Source organism: Leopardus geoffroyi, chromosome C1, assembly GCF_018350155.1.
Source record: "Leopardus geoffroyi isolate Oge1 chromosome C1, O.geoffroyi_Oge1_pat1.0, whole genome shotgun sequence".
NCBI lineage: Eukaryota > Metazoa > Chordata > Mammalia > Carnivora > Felidae > Leopardus > Leopardus geoffroyi.
This window is the reverse complement of record NC_059328.1, coordinates 191,401,514-191,422,001: the sequence shown is the minus strand read 5'-3', so window position 1 is coordinate 191,422,001 and position 20,488 is coordinate 191,401,514. Positions and strand designations below refer to the sequence as shown.

Here is a 20,488-nt window from a genome sequence, read left to right as displayed (position 1 = left end):
ACTGAAACTGATTTTAAGTACTAGAAAACTAAGAGATGAAGAAAATTGAAAATTCTCTTTGGTCATGTAAAGGTATCCCTATTATATTATGGGATTACCTTGTCGACATTCACTCTTTATGTCTAATTACCATACAGGTCGATTAAAATTTTGCATATAATCAAGTATATTATATTAATTTAAATTTTATTTTAATCTAAACAATAAAAAAATCCATATTTTAGTAAGAACCCAAGTGATGCCTAGCTCCAGCAAGTATGGGAAACACTGACCTATGTACTAGTCATTCTGCTTTTTCTTCTAACTCTACATTGCAATTTCTTCTCCTAACTAAAGCCTTTCCCTCAACTTTTTAATTTAATTTAATTTTATTTTATTTTATTTTTTCAACGTTTATTTATTTTTGGGACAGAGAGAGACAGAGCATGAACGGGGGAGGGGCAGAGAGAGAGGGAGACACAGAATCGGAAACAGGCTCCAGGCTCTGAGCCATCAGCCCAGAGCCTGACGCGGGGCTCGATCTCACGGACTGCGAGATCGTGACCTGGCTGAAGCCGGACGCTTAACCGACTGCGCCACCCAGGCGCCCCTCAACTTTTTAATTTTAACTGAAGCTTGGGCTCCGCCAGCCATCTCTAATCATCTGGTGGCCTTCCATAGCACTCAGTCCTCCAATCCTGTGTCCTGTAACATGGAGATAATTCTAGAAAATATATAATAGGATTGTGAGAAGAGTTAAATGAGATAACATATGGTAAAGTTGGAACAGTGTCCAGCACATAGAAAATACCTAATAAGCATCTATTATGAATGTCTGGGTTTTGTCTCAACAAATTTTCTTAGACTCCTCTTGCTAAGGTCACTGATGACTTCTGTGGTACATTTTTGGACCTTATTCTTTGTAAATCTTCTGCAGTAGAGCACTGTCAAGCACTCTATGCTCTGTGCAACTCTCTCATGGCTGACAGGGCAAGCTCTCTTGGTGTGCCTGCCTTTCAGCCTTTTTCTTCACACCGTCTAGAAGGGCTTCCTGCTCTCTCTCTCTTTCCATCTACTTCCTAAAAACAAGACTTCTTTGCTCAGGTGTCTAGAAGCTCCTCAAATTCAAGTAAAAACAAAATTTATTTCCTTTCCTCTAAGCCTCTTCCTTTTCCTCTTCCTTTATAGCTTATCACGGCATATAGCCAATCTCCTAAATTACAGACTGAAGAAATCGTCTCTTTCTCAATTCCTTCCCTCTTGCCCATGCCTTCATTCAGGCCTTATCTTTTTTTCTCCAGGTCTTTCTATCAGCCTTCTACTATCTGGATGTCTTGCCACAGATGTCTCCCGCTCCAGTCCATCCTCCACATGGTCCTCAGCATGGTCATTCTAAAAACATTTATAACCGTGTACCTGTATTTAAGCTCCACGGAAAGATCTCTGTGGGCTCCCTACTGCCTCTGAAATCAAGTTCAAACTCTACCCTGTTTATGCAGGCCCTTCTCAACCTCTTCCCAACTCACTTCTTTAATCTTACTTTGTATTACTCTCCTAATAAATTAATGAGTAAATTAATGAGATACTCATCACTAAGGTCACTTGAAATCAGGAACCATATCAAAATCATCTGGGTCATTTATGTTGCATTTCACAGCGCTTTTTCCACTGTTTTGAATAATAATTTATAATAAATGAATAAGCTTTGTTTGAAGGAACATCTAATCCTCCAGTGGATAAGACAAATATCAGGATAATACTTGACATTAAAACTGATTGTAAGGACTGGAAAACTAAGAGAGAAAATTAAAATTAAAACTTCTGTTTGGTCATGTGACACTATCCCTAATTATATTATACTATGTTAACATTTACTATTTATGCATAATTACCATAAAGGGCCACTAAAATTTTGCTTAGAATTCAGTGTATCACATTAATTAAAACGTTGGTTATCAATTAACCTATTTATCACCTAGCCTTAGTCTTCACTATGCTTTGTGCTCATGGTGATGTGCTCAACCTTTGAAGAAGTAAAAGGAATTTTGCTCCAAAAACTTTCTCTTAATTTTCTGGGTTTGGTTCTTTTTGTTTTTATACTTTTAATCTATTTTCTTTCTTGGTACACATTAACCACTGCCATAGTAAAGGACACTAATTCTGTTGCCCCCACTTGTTCGAGTATTACATAGCTTCTGAAAACGATGGCTGTGAGGACTGTAACAATATGGAAAACTGGCTAGGATACATTACATACAAACAAAAAACAAAACGCAAAAAACATAATTGTGTGTAAGCCAAGGTGAAATATTTAGAATAAAAGGCTGATGGAAAATATTAAAATTAACGTAGTTGTGTTATAGTTATGGGATTATGGGAAAGAGGTTATCTTTTCTCTTTTTGTTTTTCCCGTATTTTCTGTAATGTGGCTGTATTAGTTTTAAATTAAAAAAGTGAAAATCCAGGGGCGCCTGGGTGGCGCAGTCGGTTAAGCGTCCGACTTCAGCCAGGTCACGATCTCGCGGTCCGGGAGTTCGAGCCCCGCGTCGGGCTCTGGGCTGATGGCTCAGAGCCTGGAGCCTGTTTCCGATTCTGTGTCTCCCTCTCTCTCTGCCCCTCCCCCGTTCATGCTCTGTCTCTCTCTGTCCCAAAAATAAATAAACGTTGAAAAAAAAAATTAAAAAAAAAAAAAAAAAAGTAAAAATCCAGACACTGTGTTCTTTATCTTTTGCCACTAAACCTCTATTTTAGCCTCCTGGTTTTCTGAGCTCGCTTTTTCCCCATCATCCAGATGCTCATAATATTGTATGTTTTGGTCCCTGCCCTGTCCAGCGCAGTGGCCACTAGCTGCATATGGACACTGAGCGCTTTAAATGTGACCAGTGCAAACGGAGATGTGCTATACATAAAATATACACCAATTTCAAAGATTTGAAAAAAAAGAATTCAAACTACTCGTTCGTAATTTTTATAATAACCATATATTGTTTTAGTGGGCTAGTGCTGCCATAACAAGTGCCATAGACTGAGTGGCTTTCACAACAAAAATTCATCTTTTCACAATTTTGGAAGCCGGAAGTCTGAGCTCAAGGTGTCAGCAGGGTAGGCTTCTTCTGAGGCCTCTCTCACTGGCTTGTAGGTAGCTGCTTTCTCCCTGTGTCACCACATGGCCCTCCCTCTGCATGCGCCTGTTTCCAAATCGCCGCTTCTTATAAGCACCCTGATCATCCCAGATTAAAATCCTGCTAACGGGCCATTTCACCTAATTTACCTCTTTAAAGAGTCTGTCCCCAAATACAGTCACATTGTGAGGTACTGGGAGTTAGGACTTAAAACAAATTTTGAATGGACACGATTCAGCCTATAACAGATGTCAACATGATAATATGCTGGATATACTTGGTTATATAAAACAATATTACAATAAAAAATGACTCTCATGAAGATCCTTGTTGATGGTTATTCTGTCCTCTCATCTGAACATGCTCAGTGAATATTAAGAGAAAGTTTATAGAAAACAGAATAAGAAAACAATGCCCTGAAAATAGATCTCAATGATGAATTTAATAGAAGAATGTGAAATGATTAAACACACCATCTTTTAGCATTAAGAAATGATAATCTCAAGACATGATTCTATATGGACAGCGCAAAGGGAAGACAACCCAGTTCTCACACTGATCAAGGTCAATTTTTACTGGATAGTTACTGAATTTAAAGAAGGTCACAGTTATCATTCCAGACTAATCATCAATGTACTCTGGGACTAGATATTAACTCTTCCTGTAGCTTAAAAGCATCAAGTATAACTGAGGATGAGAAATGTTGCCATGGAATTAAGATCTCCTCTTTATTCTTTTTTTGGAAATACCGTTACTTCTTAGTAATAAAACTCCAGTAGGAGTTTTAATTGTTTAATTCATCCATTTGCTTTTCTTCCACTTGGCATTGTTTGTCAATCTATTTGAATTCTAGTAGTGTCTCTCTTGCTTCTGGTGGAAGGCACATAGGAGGCACTAGTAGAAACACAGCAAAAGAAGTTCATCATAATCCATTTCTCTGGAGAAATGTTCTAATAGACATAAAGTTCTAATAGACATATACTTTCTATAAAATATCCCACATTAGGGGCCATCCTTCTGTTCCATGATTAACAGGTGACTATTGAGTACACCCATAATTAGAGCCATCAGGAAAGACAGTGTTATGATTAATCTGAAATGATGTGAGACAGATTTTGTTTTCATTTCCTGATTCTCCCTGAAAAATCAGAAGGAAACATCCTGGATCAGCATCTTGGACTATGTCCTAGAATCTAAAACTGACCATCTTTCCCTGCATATCACATAGTGACTGGGCCCTTCTGAAAAAAGATTTCACTTAGAAATAAAAACAAATAAAAGCCATGCCTCTACATTTTTAATATTAAGTTTACTTAAGGAAAAATTTTTTTCTAATGTTTATTTATTTTTGAGACAGAGAGAGACAGAGCATGAGTGGGGGAGGGGCCGAGAGAGAAGGCGACACAGAATCTGAAGCAGGCTCCACGCTCTAAGCTGTCAGCACAGAGCCCGATGCGGGGCTCGAACTCGTCGACCATGAAATCACGACCTGAGCCAAAGTTGGACACTCAACCGACTGAGCCACCCAGGCACCCCAAAATTTTACTTTTTAAATCAGAGAAAGTAATATTTTTTAAAAAGTTTTTAAAATTTTATCCAGTGGGGGTGAGAGATAACTTTTAAGAGTCTTCAGTAGGTAAGAATATTAGAAAAGTGAGGACATTTTCTATGAATCTTCTTATTTCCTTTTCATCCCCACATTCCCCATTTTCCAATTTCTTATCTTTTATTATATTTGAAAACAGATCTTAAAAGTTAAGTGAATAGGATGTGAATAGACACTTCTTCAAGGAAGATACATAAATTTCCAATAAGTGCAAGAAAAAAAATATTCACGATCATTAGTCATCAGGGAAATGTAAATCAAAACCACAAGGAGATACCACTTCAAACCTATTAGGATGGAGATAATATAAAACAGGTAATAATAACAAGTGTTGGCAAGGATGTGGAAAAACTGGAACCTGAACAGACTCCTGGTAGGAATGTAAAAAGGTGCCGTCACTTTGAAAAAACAGCCTTGTAGTACTTCGAAAAGTTAAACATAGAGTTTTACTGTATATCCTAGCAGTTCCACTCCTAGGTAGATATCCAAAAAATGAAAATATATTCATATAACAATTGGTACATGACTATTCATAATAGCACTATTCAGAATTTCCCAAAGTGGAAACACAAATGCCCATCAACTTATGAATGGATAAGCAAAATGTGTTTACCCATACAATGGGATATTATTCAGCCACAAAAAGGATTGAAGTATCGACATATGTCATAACATGGATGAACCTTGAAAACATTATGCTAGGCCAAAGAAACCAGTCACAAAAGACCACAGAGTATATGATTCCATTTATACAAAATGTCTGGAACAGGCAAATATATAGAGACAGGAAACATATTAGTGGTTGTCTAGAGCTGGAGAGGAGGTTGAGGATAGATGTATGGAGAGTGACTGCTAACAGGTACTAGGTTTCTTTTTGAGTTGATACAATATTCTAAGGTTGATCATGGTAATGGTTGCACAATCATTTGAATATACTAAAAACCACTAACTTGTATGCTTATTAGGTAAAGTATACGGCCGGCGAATTATATCTTATTAAAACTATTCCCCCAGAGTTAAATGATCACGTTACAGGTTTAAGGTTTTGATTAGATGGTCTCTAATACCTTCAAAGGAAAAACAAAAAACAAAAAACAAAAAACAAAAAAAACCCACACTCCAAATACTGCTGCTTTCAATACAGGTTATTTTCTCTAGAGGATAATCTTGGAGTATATGAAAATATACACAAGTCAGACAACTTCCAGCCTCTGATGTAATTCTCTAATTTTATGCTAGCACTATGACTGATCAACAAAGACACTGAAGTCTATGTCACAATAAAAAGTTGCCTTTGGATTCTCCAGACTGTAGCTCAAAACTCAGAAGAATCTGTCTACCTACCATATTTAATAAATTCAACAACCAGAGAAAGGAGGCCCCATATATAACAAGTTTCATTGTGTGGGGGGCTATTTATATTTGATTATAATGATATGTTAAAATTTATAATGCCAGGTTGAAGGCTGAACTATTTATAACTTTGATATTTTAGAAACTGAATGTTTGAGACGTTAAAACTGTACATTCATTTCTCCCTCAAAACAATACTTATCTTACAGACTGGTGGAATAGACTCCCACTTTTATGAGATAAGTTTCAATTATGAGAATAAAAATCACCAGAACACTGATCTGTAACTAAGAACGTCAATTGATCTTGGTAGGATAAAGTGCCAACAGAAAAGGTAGGCAACACCACACACGTCTGGGGTCACGTTAGCAATACCAAGAGCCCACAGATGGTCCTCTAGGGGTGCCTGTGGTTGAAATACCATAAGAAGTATGGACCTAGGACCACACACAAGGTAAAAGTAACACACGAGAAACCATACATGAACATAATTATTTTTAAGGTGGCGGTTGCCATGCCAATGCAAACATTACCTTACCACCCACCACACCATCAACAGATTTCAGTAAGTAACCAAGATGACAGAAAGCACTTAAAGTGCTCTTTTCCTGGAAGTTAAAGTGCTACTGTCATCCAGTGATACTTTTTGAAATTCTTAAGTAATGGCTTGAATTCAGCTTTCAAGATGTAGGTTCCCCTTGCTCAACCCAAGAGCAATTCTTACCAGTGGAAGCATCGGAAAAAAAGATAAGATGAGTTTTGTCTCCCTCCCGGCAACTGGTGGTTCCATAAGGTCAGTCATGAGCAGCACGGAGAAATTCCTTGGTCCTCCTCCTTTGGCTATCTTGCTGTTTGCAGGCTCCCCCCACCCCCCACCACCGCCGTCCCGTCCGCATCGAAGAATAGTACATTTTGCATGTTATTCCATGCCAGTCCAGAATAAATTCTCCCCAAATAGCAACAAAATGAGAAAATTAAGTACAACGTCACTTCATGAAAGCCATTACGTACGCTTGAAGAACTCTCCCATACTCTGCAAGTCTATCTTTCCCATTTTGTTAATACTTAAATGTTCTTTTTTGATGAAATAATAGGTTATAGTAGTTGGGGAGTTTAATTTATGTTTTCACTTGATGAAATTAAAACTTGGTTGCCCTATGATGACCTCCCCATTTTTAAAAAGTTGGGCAGCCCATGAAAAGTCTGGGAGCTGCTCTAATTTCACCACATCATTAAGACAACTAGTGAACAAGGGGGAAATGACTAGTTTCTTCCGCCTTTTTTCTCCCTACGGACTCCTTCCTTGTTTGCAAGGGTCCCCATGTCTCTGTGAAGGCATATCCTTGGGGTATTGAGGAAAAGATGTTCTTGGGAGCAGTCCAGCAGGGAGGTCTCAGGGGACAAAGTCTCTAGGAGTTCTCACGAGCCAGGAAAAGTTAAGTCTATGCTATGACTTGTTGGAAATGACTAAAGCTCATTTATTGGTTATTTATTTTAAAAGTGTCTAATTTCTATTTCGTTATAGGCCATTTTATTAGTTAACATGTTAATTCAACCACAAAAAGATACTCAGCTGGTATAGCCCGGTCTCTGTCCAAGGTGCTAAGGGTGTGAAGGTTAAGCCCTTAAATGGCTCAGTGTCCCAGAGTGAGAAAGTTAGCAAACAAACAATTACATCGTGATTGTCTGTAGGAGCATTTAGGTCGCCTTTTGTAAGTGGAAGAAGCCTTCACCCGGTGGAGAGGGGGACTTGATGTGGGTCTTAAAAAAGAGAACACACTCGTCTTCCAAACCCCATTGTCAAGAGACAGCTCCAGACTGAAGAAACGTTACTTACAACCAGGGAATAAACTAAAGATGGGCTGAGACAAATAGGATCAGAACATGGAGAAGCTTATAGCCTGTCTAAAGAATTTCCGTTTCATCCCATATGTGAAGGTGAGCTACGGAGGGATGGTGACATGCCTACTGGAATGTGAGAAAGACTATTCTTGCTGTCAGCTGGAAGATGGAGCACAGCAGAAAGATGCGGGGTGTTGATAGACCAGGTAGGAGCCTACAACACTAGCCCAAGTGAGAGATAATAAATGTCTGGATTGGAACAGTAATGATGGTGAGCAGAGACTGGATAGCAGGCGTATGAAACGGTAAGAACTAGATAGTGAGTAAAAATCCAAACTCACAATTTGTCCATAATAAATGTCATCACAGGCTGTGCATGTTAATACTAACGTATTGCACACAATCCTCTCAGTAGATAACTGCACACTAATAGTGCCTTTAAACCACGGAGTTTCTCTTGCAGCCGCAAAAGAGAGGGCAAGCACTTGAGTAGATAAAGCTGTATCAATGCTTGAAATATGCAACAGAGTCCCATCAAACTTAACAACACAGGAACTTACATTTTAGAGTGTTTTGCCAGGAGAAGGAACTGAAGTATGGGCTATGAAGCACGCTAACTTCTGATTCATTCCCTGAGTCCAGAGGAAGACAAGTGATAAAGAAGAGTTATGAGAGCTCTTTAACATTACGGGTTTTCTGTTGTTGTTGTTGTTGTTGTTGTTTTTCCATCCCCCAAGCACCCTGAATTGAGAATAGGTAGATAATTTGCATTAGAAAGTAGACATAGTGCCACTCTGAGGGCAGTAAGAAACCTAAGGCTCTAATGTTCTATAAATGCTTTAGAATTAGAGGTGCCTAGGTATCTGAAGAGCATGTGACTCTTGATCTCAAGGTCATGAGTTTGAGCCCCATGTTGGGTGTAGAAAATACTAAAAAAAAAAAAAAAAAAAAAAAAAAAAAGAGAAACCTTAAAAAAAACTTTAATAAAAAAAAGAATATTTGAGCAATAATGAAAAGACCACAATGAGGACGTTAGTTTTGTATCTAAGGTATACGATGTTTAATTTTTAGATTTAAGTTTTTTTTTATTGAGGTAAAACTGACATATAACATTAGCTTTGGATGTACAACATAATGATTCGATATTTGCATGTATTGTGAGATGATCACAGTAAGTTTAGTTAACACCTGTCACCCCACATGGTCACAACATTTTTTTTTCTTGTGATGAGAACTTTTAAGATCTACTCTGTTAGCAGCTTTCAAATACTTTTTAAAAAAATATTTATTTTTGAGAGAGAGAGAGGGAGGGAGGGAGGAAGGGAATGAGCGGCTGAGGGTCAGAGAGAGAGAAGGAGACTCAGAATCCAAAGCAGGCTCCGGGCTCTGAGCTGTCAGCACAGAGCCTGACGCAGGGCTCAAAACTCACAAATGGCGAGCTCATGACCTGAGCTGAAGTCAGACGCTTAACCTAGTGAGCCACCCAGGAGCCCCTCTCTCAGCAGTTTTCAAATTGCAAATCAGTATTATTAATTATAGTTACCATGCTGTACATTACTTCCTTATGACTTATTTATTTTATAACTGTAACTTTGTACCCCCTTCACCCATATCATCTATCCATCAACTACCTCCACCCGACAACTACCAATTTGTTCTCTGTATCTATGAGATTAGATTTGAATTTGTTTTATATTACAACTTTTTAATCTGATAAGAGATGTTCATATATGCTACAGAAAATCTAAAAAGACTAAAAAAAATTTCAAGGGAAAATACAAAAGCTCTTGTTACTTTATCACCAAAATCCCACCAATACTGGTATATTTTATTCCCAGATTTGTATTTCCCTGTATGAAGACATTTGGAATCATGCCATGGATATAATTTTGTGCAGTATTTTTTCCCATATAAAGCGTTTCCCCAGGTAATGAAATGTTCTTGAAAGTTTAAAATTTTAATGGCTCCACTATGTTTCATCCTATGGATACCACAATTACTGTGGTAAACCTCCTCATTTTGGATATTTAAGTTACAATTTTGCTCTTATAAATAAACACAACAGTGACCATACTTATTTATTTATAAATCATTTTATAAAACTGAAATAATTTCATTGTGAAAATTTGAGCAGTAAAACAATAAAAGGAATTAAAAAAGGGGGGGAAGGAACAGCTGATTTAGCTATATAAACTCAAACACTCTACACATAAGAATCACCCCATAAAAATAAATAGCAGAACAACAAACTGCTAGAAATGGCTGGATTTCCTTAAACTTTTAGGCAGGTCTTAGTATAAGCCCATTGAAACCGGTAATTGTGATGTTGGTTATCTGTAGGGTCAAGATAGTTTTGCCATGCAATGTTTACTGATTGGCCATTTACTAATACTCTCAGTTATCCTTGTTTATCATAGGGCTAGAAAGAACCTTAAAAGATAATCTAATCCATTGAGAGGTTTTTAGGGCTGTCTGTTCCAAACTATCCCAGACAGATGGGAATCGATGTTGTTTTTAAGGTTCTCTAGATAAGAAGATTCCATAACCTTTCTTGATAACCCATGTCAGAGTTTAAGAACTGTATTGTCAGGAAATTCTTTCTTTTATCTAACTTAAATCCCCCATGCTTTAGTTTAAACCTATCCCCTTCCTCTGCCTTTCCCTCACCTAGAGGAGGATGGGGACCATCTGACCAGCACTCTTTACAGAGTAACTCATCACATAAACACCACTGGTAGAGGATTATTATATTTCTTCTTTATTTTCTCTTCCCTCGACTATATAAACTTGGTGCCTTCAAGTTTTAGGATTGTAGGTCCTAAGTGATTAATTTACAAGCCCTTTAATCATATTCACAGCACTCTTTTTAAATGTCTCTAAATTTTCTGAGTTTTACATACCTCCAATCATTCATGAAGATAGATACAAGACACTGGATGTAGATATCAGTAAAGGTTGTAGAAACAGGTCATCTTTCTAGGAGCCACTGCTTTCAGCAAGAAGGAACTTTCTGGGAGAGTTCACACTTGCTGGTAGACAAAGATATTGGGGGATATTCATAGTAGAGAAGAGGGTTGGTTACATGGAACTACAGATTTTGTCTTTATAGCCTCCCAGACCTAAGTAGGATGGTTTGGCTTCTGCACCCTTAGGGAATCCGTGGCAACTAAAAGCTAGACCCAGTTATGGCTGCTGACACCTTTGGTAATACAGCATCAAGCAGTTTTTAGTGGGAAAGCACATGGCCTTGGGGCCACCTCGGATGCTCCCAGGTGCAGAGACAAAATTTCAAAGGATGTAGAATCTACAAGGTTAGTGATGAAATGCCAGATACCTTGGTTGCCTCTGTCCACTGAGATTCAGTCACAGTTAAAAAAAAAAAAAAATCTGTGAATTTAGCATTGAGAGGAGACAGATTTAAGTGTCATCAGTATGCTGACAGGTAGCAAGATAAGATAAAGTAATAACCTGGAAGTTAAGAGAGCTGTGTTCTGGCATTAGCTATGTCCCTCAGTCATGATGTGACATTTCTATTCCTCTGGGTCCCCGCGCATAAAATGTAGTGAATTACAGAATATTTTAAACTCTTCAGAAAAAGACTCTTCACAAATATAAGCTGCTACGGTTAAGTACTGATGGAACTAAACCTTAGCTTGCCATCATATGTAAGTAGGCAATTCTTCACCTGTGCCCATTTAAGCATTGCACAGCAAAATTAAGAGTTGAGTCTATACTTGATCATCGGTCTGTGGGGGATTATTCAGGAATAATTTAAAATTCTAACTCCTTCAACCAAAAACTTATGGGCTATCTTTCCTTTCCATCAGTGTATTAATGTTTATGGAATGTACAACTAATTTTAATGTTTCCTAAGTTGAATATAATGAGGTAAGCAAAAGAGCAGTTTAAAGGAATTCTATAGAGTTCCAGCCAAGTAAAAGTGGATGGATGGATGGATGGATGGATGGGTAGATAAAGATTGATGAATAAATAATCTCTTGTTTTGCTTGCTTTGCTGATTTTGTCACTGACTTCCTTCCACTGAGTACAGTCCACAAGAGTTAACCACTTTGCTCATTTTCCTTCTACCCTTTCCCAAATAGACTAGAAAAATCCTATTTCAAACACTACTGAATTTGCACCCTGTGATTCATATGTGTGGTAATATAGCCAAAGTCATTTTTCTTCAACAGAGCTTATTAATTTATTCATCCAAAGACTATCTTAACTGCATCAGTGTGAACAACAAAAGGAAAATAATAAATGACATGAGTAGCAATACACTGTGCTTGGAATGCCTATCCTTCTATAAAGATAAATGCTGGTTGTCTCTAACATACTTGGGTGCAAAGATTAAGGTCCCTGAAGAAGGTACATTTAATAAAAGCAACCTATCATTAAGATAAGGTTTTTTTTTTTCCCTAAAAGATATTAATTTTTTTCCTCTCCTGTAGATTAAAAACAACAACAACAACAACAAAAAGTTCTTTGGGCAAATATGGCCCTGGTGTGATACTTGGAGGGCAGGGAGAAGGGAAGGCAAGTGGGGACTGAATCTGCAAACTGGTTTGATGCTATGTGGCAGCAAAGAATGTCACACCTGCTAGGCCATAGCCAACTTCCTAAGAGAAGTCTTGCGGTGCAGAAGACTTAAAAACTACCAGTAGAGTGAGCAACCGTCCATGCTTCTTGAGAAATGATTACATAGGAGTAGGTACTATAATTAAACTAATTGTATGCCTCCATCAGTGTAGCCACGGCCACTTGACATTCCTACCTAGCCAGCAAGTGTCCTCGTTACCAGAGCCCAGGTTAAGTGTTGAGGGAATTCGTGGCCCCTCTTGAGGCATCTGTATGCTTCATTTAAGCATACTCCAGTTGACAATAAAAATCACACTCTGCCTTAGTAATACGATATTCAAGAGTTGCAAACAGAATGAGTCTTTGCAATTTTGAGAGGGTTAATGCCCTGCACTTCCTTCACACAAATAAAAGATGGAGAGGATTAAAGTCTGGGAGATTACCAGCCGTTCCGAGCTTGTTTGACAGGCTGGAACCTGAGAACCTGACTGCATCAAAATGTAAAACAAATGCTGTTTGTCACCTGTAACAAGGAGGACTCAGATGTAATTTCTAGGCTTGAATAATAGGGGACAGAGAAAACAGTACACTGGGGAATGCCAGGTCTCTCATTTGCGTCATGACTAATAAAAAAGAGATATAAAAGGAGGAGGCCCTGAAAATGAATGGTTCTCTAGGAAATTCATACAGGAAATCACCAACCTATGGGACTTTAAAATCTCGAAGTTTGGTCTGAAGTTTAGTTTATTTAGCCTTTAGCCTTTAGTTTGTTTAGCCTTGACGTTCTTAACTCCTGAAATAAAGTCAATGGACAAATGGAAAACTTTCTCCCTTGTTCTGTTATCCTGCCATGGGTGATTTACTTGAAGATTTCTAAGAATTCCATATTTCAGCTCCATATTAGAACTGACAGATGCATTCAACTTGCAGACAGGGAGGCTACATGATGTTCACGACATGGGCTGGGAGATGGGAGGAGAAGGGGCTCCAGAAAAGAGGTACATTTTGTTTCTTGCTCTTCCATGTGTGTTTTTTCCCAAGGCTGAATTCTCATTTCTGTGCAACTGTGCTTCTCTGCTTTCTTACTTGCAAAGAGAAATTGAGGATTTACTGTGCTAGGTACTATACTAAATGCTTTATGTGTCCTACCTCGTTTAACTTGATCCTTATCTTACTCTTTTTACTTTGGCAGGTCCTGGTACAGAAAAGGACCAGTCTTGGAAAAACCATGAAATTAGTTGGGCAGCACTCTCCTCTCCAATGCTCACCCTGGTACTGCCTGGGATTCCTGTCAAGGCATCCCACTGCGGTGGCCCTTCTGGAAACAGTTCTCTGTTCTGGAAGTTTTGTGATGCCCTGACATCTGTTAAATCCTGAGGTCCCAGCTGAGCTTCAGGTAATCATAGGGCGTACAAAGGTATACTGTAAGCTGTTGCCAAAGGCTCCTTGTATTCACTTCAGCAGTGAACACAGCCCTTTAACAGCACCTTCAGTGTCCTGGGCTGCAAGGAGAGGGCCCCGTGGAAATCCCAAGTACCAGAACTCTGGCAAGGGTTAGAGAGACTCCTCACCTCCCCAGTTTCAATCCTTGAAGGAAGCCTATTTCACCCATATGCATTTACAAGGAAGGTTCTAGACCTTTCTAATGTTGGCTTGAGCATGGCCCAGCAGTGCACAGGAATTGTGGCATTTTCTGAGAGAAGAGCGCCACCATCAGGAAGAGAGTGTAGAGGCACCGGGGAAAAGGGCACAAGTCAGAAAAGCTGGCTTCTAATTTCAACGCCGGGAAAGTGCAGGCAGGCCACTTATTCCCTCTAACGTCTGTTTTCCCAATTTCAAAATACAATAACAATCCATTCTTGAATTTATGTCACATAAACTAGCTAGTGTGAGCTAATGAAGGCGACTACTTGGACAAGTTAAAAGTATATAAATGTAGGCTACTGATGTGACTAAAATTACAGACCCTGGTTATGTCTAATGGACTACCTACAAGATTATGAACGCCCAAATACAGATGGCATAGAAAAAAAAAATCACAAAAGGGACTGGGGTATTTTCCTTTATGACCTGAGCCTCTCAAGATGCTTTCTGAGGAATAGAATACACATTCTGGGCTGTGTCTACTTCATTATTGTCTGTTTACCTGAATTATAGCAGCATGACTGATTGAGACGAGACATAATGTTATTTAACTGTAAATTTGTTGCACAACCTATTGAACACGAAGTCAAAGTAAGTTATGATTGAACAATGGAAATAAATAGCTATAAATACAATGGCAATGTGAAAATCAAAATAGAGCAGGCTATTATTTTGTTCTGACATTAATTGTATAATAATACCTATATTTAAGGCTGTGACTCAATTTTGTGTGTCAAGTCAGAAAAACAATTGATATAAAATATCTGAATTAGTAGTGGCTGCTTTTCATTGTCACCAGCTTCTTCTGTCCAAGAATCTCTGTAAATAAATTTTGATGCGGCAACCATGCCCAAGGTCGTAGGTTAGATAATGGTTATCCATAGCAAATGGGTTTAAATGCATTCAGAAAAGGTCTAGCTGTTTGAACCTAAAATAACCTAGTACTCTAAAGATCACAATTCTTTGTCCCTCCAATGCTGAGATGCTAAAGTGCCACCAGCTTGGGTACTAATTTAAGACAGAGTAAGACTGGCTTGAGGTGTGGGGAGAGCTAGGAAGATGAGTAGGGTGGAGTCAACTAAAGGACAGTGGAGAGAATGTGTTTGGGGGCTTAGTGGGTAAGAGAGGGCCTGAAAGGAGAGTGTGGAAAGCAGCCAGATAGAACGAACCTGATTCTATGTGGCCGTGATGTGTGACACGTAGGAGGCAAAATAGGGCAACGGGTAATCTCCTGCACTCGTTCTCCTAGTTAAACTAGTAAAATTTACTCCCATTAGATGAGATTAGTTATCTGGAGATGTTACCTTAAGGGGCAGGATGAAATCCAGGGTCTAGAAATCTAATCAAGGTGAGTGTGGCTGGAATGTGGGAAGATGGCTGAGGCTCAGCCAATGGTGTTGATAAACCCAAAGAGGGAAATAATGTGTTCTGCTGAAATCTATGCATGGGTGGGAGCAGAGGGCGGAATGGACAAAGAAGAATCTGTCAGTGTGTCCTCGACGCTGTCCAGAGGAAGAAGTGGTCAGGTTTTTGCCTTACTTGGCAGGTAAGTATATCTCCACTCTGGGCACTATATTTTATAGCACGCGTATGTCTCTAACTATACGGTGTGATGACATTAGATCTTCCATCTACCACCTTCTCTGGTCCCATGAGCTCCTGACTCTAAAATGCTTTGCCAACCTACTCTCCTGCAGAGAAGAATGTGCAGGTAATCAAGAAAACCAAGTACCCAGGTCGGCGTGGCAATATTCTATCCCACTGTAGATTAATAAATTACATTGGCAATCTGTTTTATGCAGTAATTTCCTCCAAGATTTTTTCCATTCCCTAGAACAGTTGTCCAAGTTACATCCACCTAAGGAAACATGGACAAAATCAACTTTCTCAATCTGCAAAACTGAGGTGATCCTGGGTTAGGATTGCAAAAAGAAAATAAAAAAAGGAGGAGAAAGGAATGAGGAAGGTATATAAGACATATTAGAAAGACACAGTTATCCCATATACTGGCATAAGAAAAAAAAAAGATACCAATGAAACTGAGTACATAATAATAGAACTGTAATAGACTCATGTATGTAGAAGAATATATACAACAAAATTATATATTGATAAATAACAAGAACCAAGTACTTTCAGTATGCCTAGGAACATCTCATTTCTTCTTCATTGTGACTTGGAGTCCTATTAAGTAGTTGCCCATGTCACAAAGCAGGTGTGTGACAGAGCCGGGATTCAGACTGCTGCATTCAGGCCCCAGAGCCCATGCCCTTGACCAGTGTGCTGCGTGTTGTCTCAGGGCATCACAATCCTCATGGACAGGAATAATGTTCTCTAGTGGCTGGTGCTGGGAAAACGTCTTTATTACGTTAAGAAAAAAAAAAAAAATCAAGTTGGATTACTACATCCCTAGATTACGCTATAAACCACAAAGTAGAATGTAACTAGATTAACGACCAAAGTATGAAAGGTAAGCACATCAACCAAATAAAGGAAAATGTAGGGAAAATATCTTTGTGACCTAGGAGTAGAAAAAGATTTCTTAAGAGCCTAAAAGCCCAAACTGTAACCAGTTCCATTGAAAATGATAGGGTGGACTGGACCAGTTCAAAGTTAAGGATTTTTGCTTTATGAGGTATGTATACCAGTGGCAAATTCAAAAGACTGTGAATTAATAAGGATAAGGAGAACCCAAAAGAATAAAGGAGAAATCAAACCAAAAAGATGGTCAAAGGAGATAAATAAAATTATAGAATGACAAGCCTTAAGAATTAGTAAGCATATAAAAAGATGCCCAAACTTGCTTGCAATAAGAGAAATCCATACTAAACCATAATAAAATGCAACTTGATATGCATTAGAATGATAAAAATTAGAAAGGTGGATAATACCAAGTACAGGTGAAGACCTTAGGAGATGGAAACATATATCAACACCATGATTCTGGGGATGTTACCTGGCAGTAAAGAGTTCATTCAACGGGTCATGATTCTGAGCCAGAGAAATTTCCTCAGGTGCAATAGGGGTTATGGGAGAGGATGTTTTTTTTACTACCTTTGGGTAGGAAAGGGGGCTACCTAGATGTCCATCGTTAGGGGATACAGAAGTAAAAGACAGAATGTACATACCATAAAATATAATTAAAGGAATAAATTAGATTGATATAAAATTATTTAGAACAGACATTAAAAACTGCTGTGTGGAAAAAATCAAACAATGACATTTAGAGCAAAATATCATTTCTGTAAATTAAAAATAGCTAGGTAAAACCACTTTAATTGTTTACGGATATAGACTAAGCACTTTGCAGTAAGTATATGTAGAGGAGATGAGAACAGAGGTATGGATTGGAGATAAAAGGAGGGGAGAGAAACTCACACAAGGATGGGTGGATAAATGAGAGAGCTGTGAACTGAGGATCATTGTTCAGTCAACTCTTTGCACTCAGTCCAAAAAGAAGAAGAAACAAAATTGAACTCTTATGGTAGGATTCTAATGGAAATACATTATGGACAACCTCACCAGACTGGGGACATACATAATATTTAAAAAAAAAATTTTTTTTAACATTTATTTATTTTTGAGAGACAGAGCGAGACAGAGCACAAGTGGGGGAGGGGCAGAGAGAGAGGGAGACGCAGAATCTGAAGCAGGTTCCAGGCTCTGAGCTGTCAGCACAGAGCCTGATACGGGGCTTAAACTCACAAACCATGAGATCATAACCCAAGCCAAAGTCGGTCGCCGACCCACTGAGCCACCCAGGCGCCCCCATAATATTTCATGTCATTACCATGAAGGCAAGATATAGTAGGATTCAGAAAAATTCAAGTTATTTTCAAAAGTTGTATTCTCTTAAAAGCAGAGCAACAGATGAAATATTAATTTGCTGACAATTTTGTCTTTCAGAAATTGGAGGGGTTAATGAGAGGAATTACCAACAAAGCAAAGTTGAAGTGATGGAAAACTTCAAAGAAAGTGCTAGTTGGTGTTCATAAGAGTCAGACAAAGAACGGCTGAGTAGAGTCATTTCTCATCATTCAAGCTTACTAATTTCCAGATTCCCAGAGCCACCCCGGGGGGCTTCAGATTCCATAGGCCTAGGGATGACCCAGACATTTTTCCAATTTTAAAGCAAGCTGTGCCACAGACTATACTTCTCAAGATTTGGGGACGCAAAGTTCTGAAAGTTCAGAGGAAAAAATGATACGGTCCCATGACCAGAGTCTAAGACAAAAAGATGGCTTAAGGGAGAAGTGAGGTACCCAACAATGAAACGTTGACGATAAAACTGTAAAGTTAATATGGGTGAGTTAAAATGCAGTGGAGGATGTGGGGATGTAAATAATGGCATGTGGCTGATGACACAGGAATGATACAACAGAGGAGAAAAGCACACAATCAGAAACCAATACAAAGAGGATTGGCTTAAGAACAGTGTCAGGAGGGGTTAAATCTGAGAATGAGCTCAAGCTTGAGAAAAATGCAGAGGACAATAAAAGGAATTGTTAACGTATGTTTAGAGTGAATGCAAGGAATGATTCACATCCCCCTGGGGGCAGATATTATAGTATTAGCAGATGATAGTAAAAGAGAACAGAAACTGTTAGCATTCTGTTTGCTCCCACCTTCCCTATCAGAGGGAATGATCTTCAAACCAGGCCACAAAACAACAGATTAAGAAGGAACTGAAGCCTGAGAGAGGTGATAGGACTAAAAGGGAGCAGCATCTAGCTGCTTTCTTTAGGTTCCTATCTCCAGGCCCAAATGAACCTTATCCAAGTTCACTGAAGGAACTGGAAGATATGACCATAGAACTTTTGTGGTGCTCTTGGAGCAAGCCTGGAAGGCACGGGGGAGGGCAGAAGAGTAAGCCTAGACAAACAGCGTGAGTTTTAAGGTGGGGCGAGTAATCGGGGAGGGGAGGAGATGCATTTTAAAAAATAGTGGAAGAGTGAATTTCAAGTTCCTGGATAAATCATTAAATAGACGGCTTGTAGAAACTCAAGAGAAAAAGAATGAGAACGGGGTAATTACTAGGGACTAAAAAGGACTCACTAATAACAGCTTGTGCCAAACTCACCTCCTTTCTATTTCTAAAAGATTCACTGTAGGAGGTGAGGGATGTTGGAATTACTTTCAAAAGTTCATCAGGTGATTCCGCCATTCAGCCAGGTGTAGGGACATTGCTAGACAGGCAGGAAGACCCCTCCAAAGCCAACGATCCAGTTACAGTATGCTTTTTTTTTTTTTTTTTTTTTTATCAATGACATCACTGCATCTATGGCCTCTTGTTTTATTTCTATTTCTTCTACTTTAACCTTTCTTAAAACTTCCTAACATTTCAACAAAAGAGGAACATTACACCATGGATTCTTTTCCTTAATCTTTATTCTAACAACTACTAGAAAATGCCATCTCCCTTCTCTATTTGACTTTGGAGCACTCGGCATAATTACAACCTATAATTTATTTTTTCAGAAAACTCTGAAATGTTCTTTTCATTTCCACAGCTAAAGCTTTTCTTCAGAACTCCAGAATATTTCACTTCACATACTTAACATTTTCTACCCTCTACTGGTATTTTTCTTTCTTTTTCTCTGTCATTATGGGCTCAGCTAAAATAACCCTCTGGTTTCACTCGGGCAAGTTCTTCTTGTTTTATGAAACACACATCTGTGCCCGTCTCAGCCCTTTTCCTTCTCTGACTCCTATCCTTTGAGTTCTTTTAATTTTTTTTTTATGTTTATTCATTTTTGAGAGAGAGAGACAGACAGACTGACAGACAGAGAGAGAGGGAGGCATGGAATCTGAAGCAGACTCCAGGCTCTGAGCTGTCAGCACAGAACCCGACACGAGGCTCGAACTCACGAGTCTTGAACTCATGAGTCGTGAGATCATGATCTGAGCTGAAGTCAGGATGCTTAACTGACTCAGCCACGCAGGCGTCCCTGAGTTCTTAATGTGTGGAAGTCCGAAAGTAATTCTACTTTTGTCCCAAACTGAATTCCACCCAGGAACTTTTTATGGAGCGTATTCTGTTCTCAATACCCAATCCAAAGTGTGTAAGACACATTTTGTCTTCAAATGCTTCACTATCACTGAAGAAGTCCAAACACATACATTTGAAACTCAGGACTAATTATGATTGAGTAGTAAAATATGTGCTTCCTTCCTCCTCCCCACCACACCATGACCAACATTTAGCAGGTACTTGATACTTTTGTTTTATCAATGAGTAAGTAAATAGATGAACATGTGTTCGTCCGAATTCAGTGTAACACGAGGCCGGAAAAGAAAGATCACAGTGGAGCAGAGGTGCAAAGCAGCCATACGATTATTACTCAAATAAATGTTAATACTT

At 38.7% G+C, this 20,488-nt stretch overlaps 1 protein-coding gene and 1 long non-coding RNA gene across 4 annotated transcripts in view; one reads left to right on the top strand and one right to left on the bottom strand.

Annotated features, from left to right (window-relative positions):
* PARD3B (par-3 family cell polarity regulator beta) overlaps positions 1-20,488 on the bottom strand; it is a 1,015,886-nt gene that overhangs the window by 226,032 nt on the left and 769,366 nt on the right. The window lies entirely within an intron of this gene.
* On the top strand, positions 9,792-18,640 carry LOC123599354. The gene is made up of 2 exons (XR_006713107.1): positions 9,792-16,597; positions 18,034-18,640. It is a non-coding gene; the product is annotated as an uncharacterized LOC123599354 (long non-coding RNA).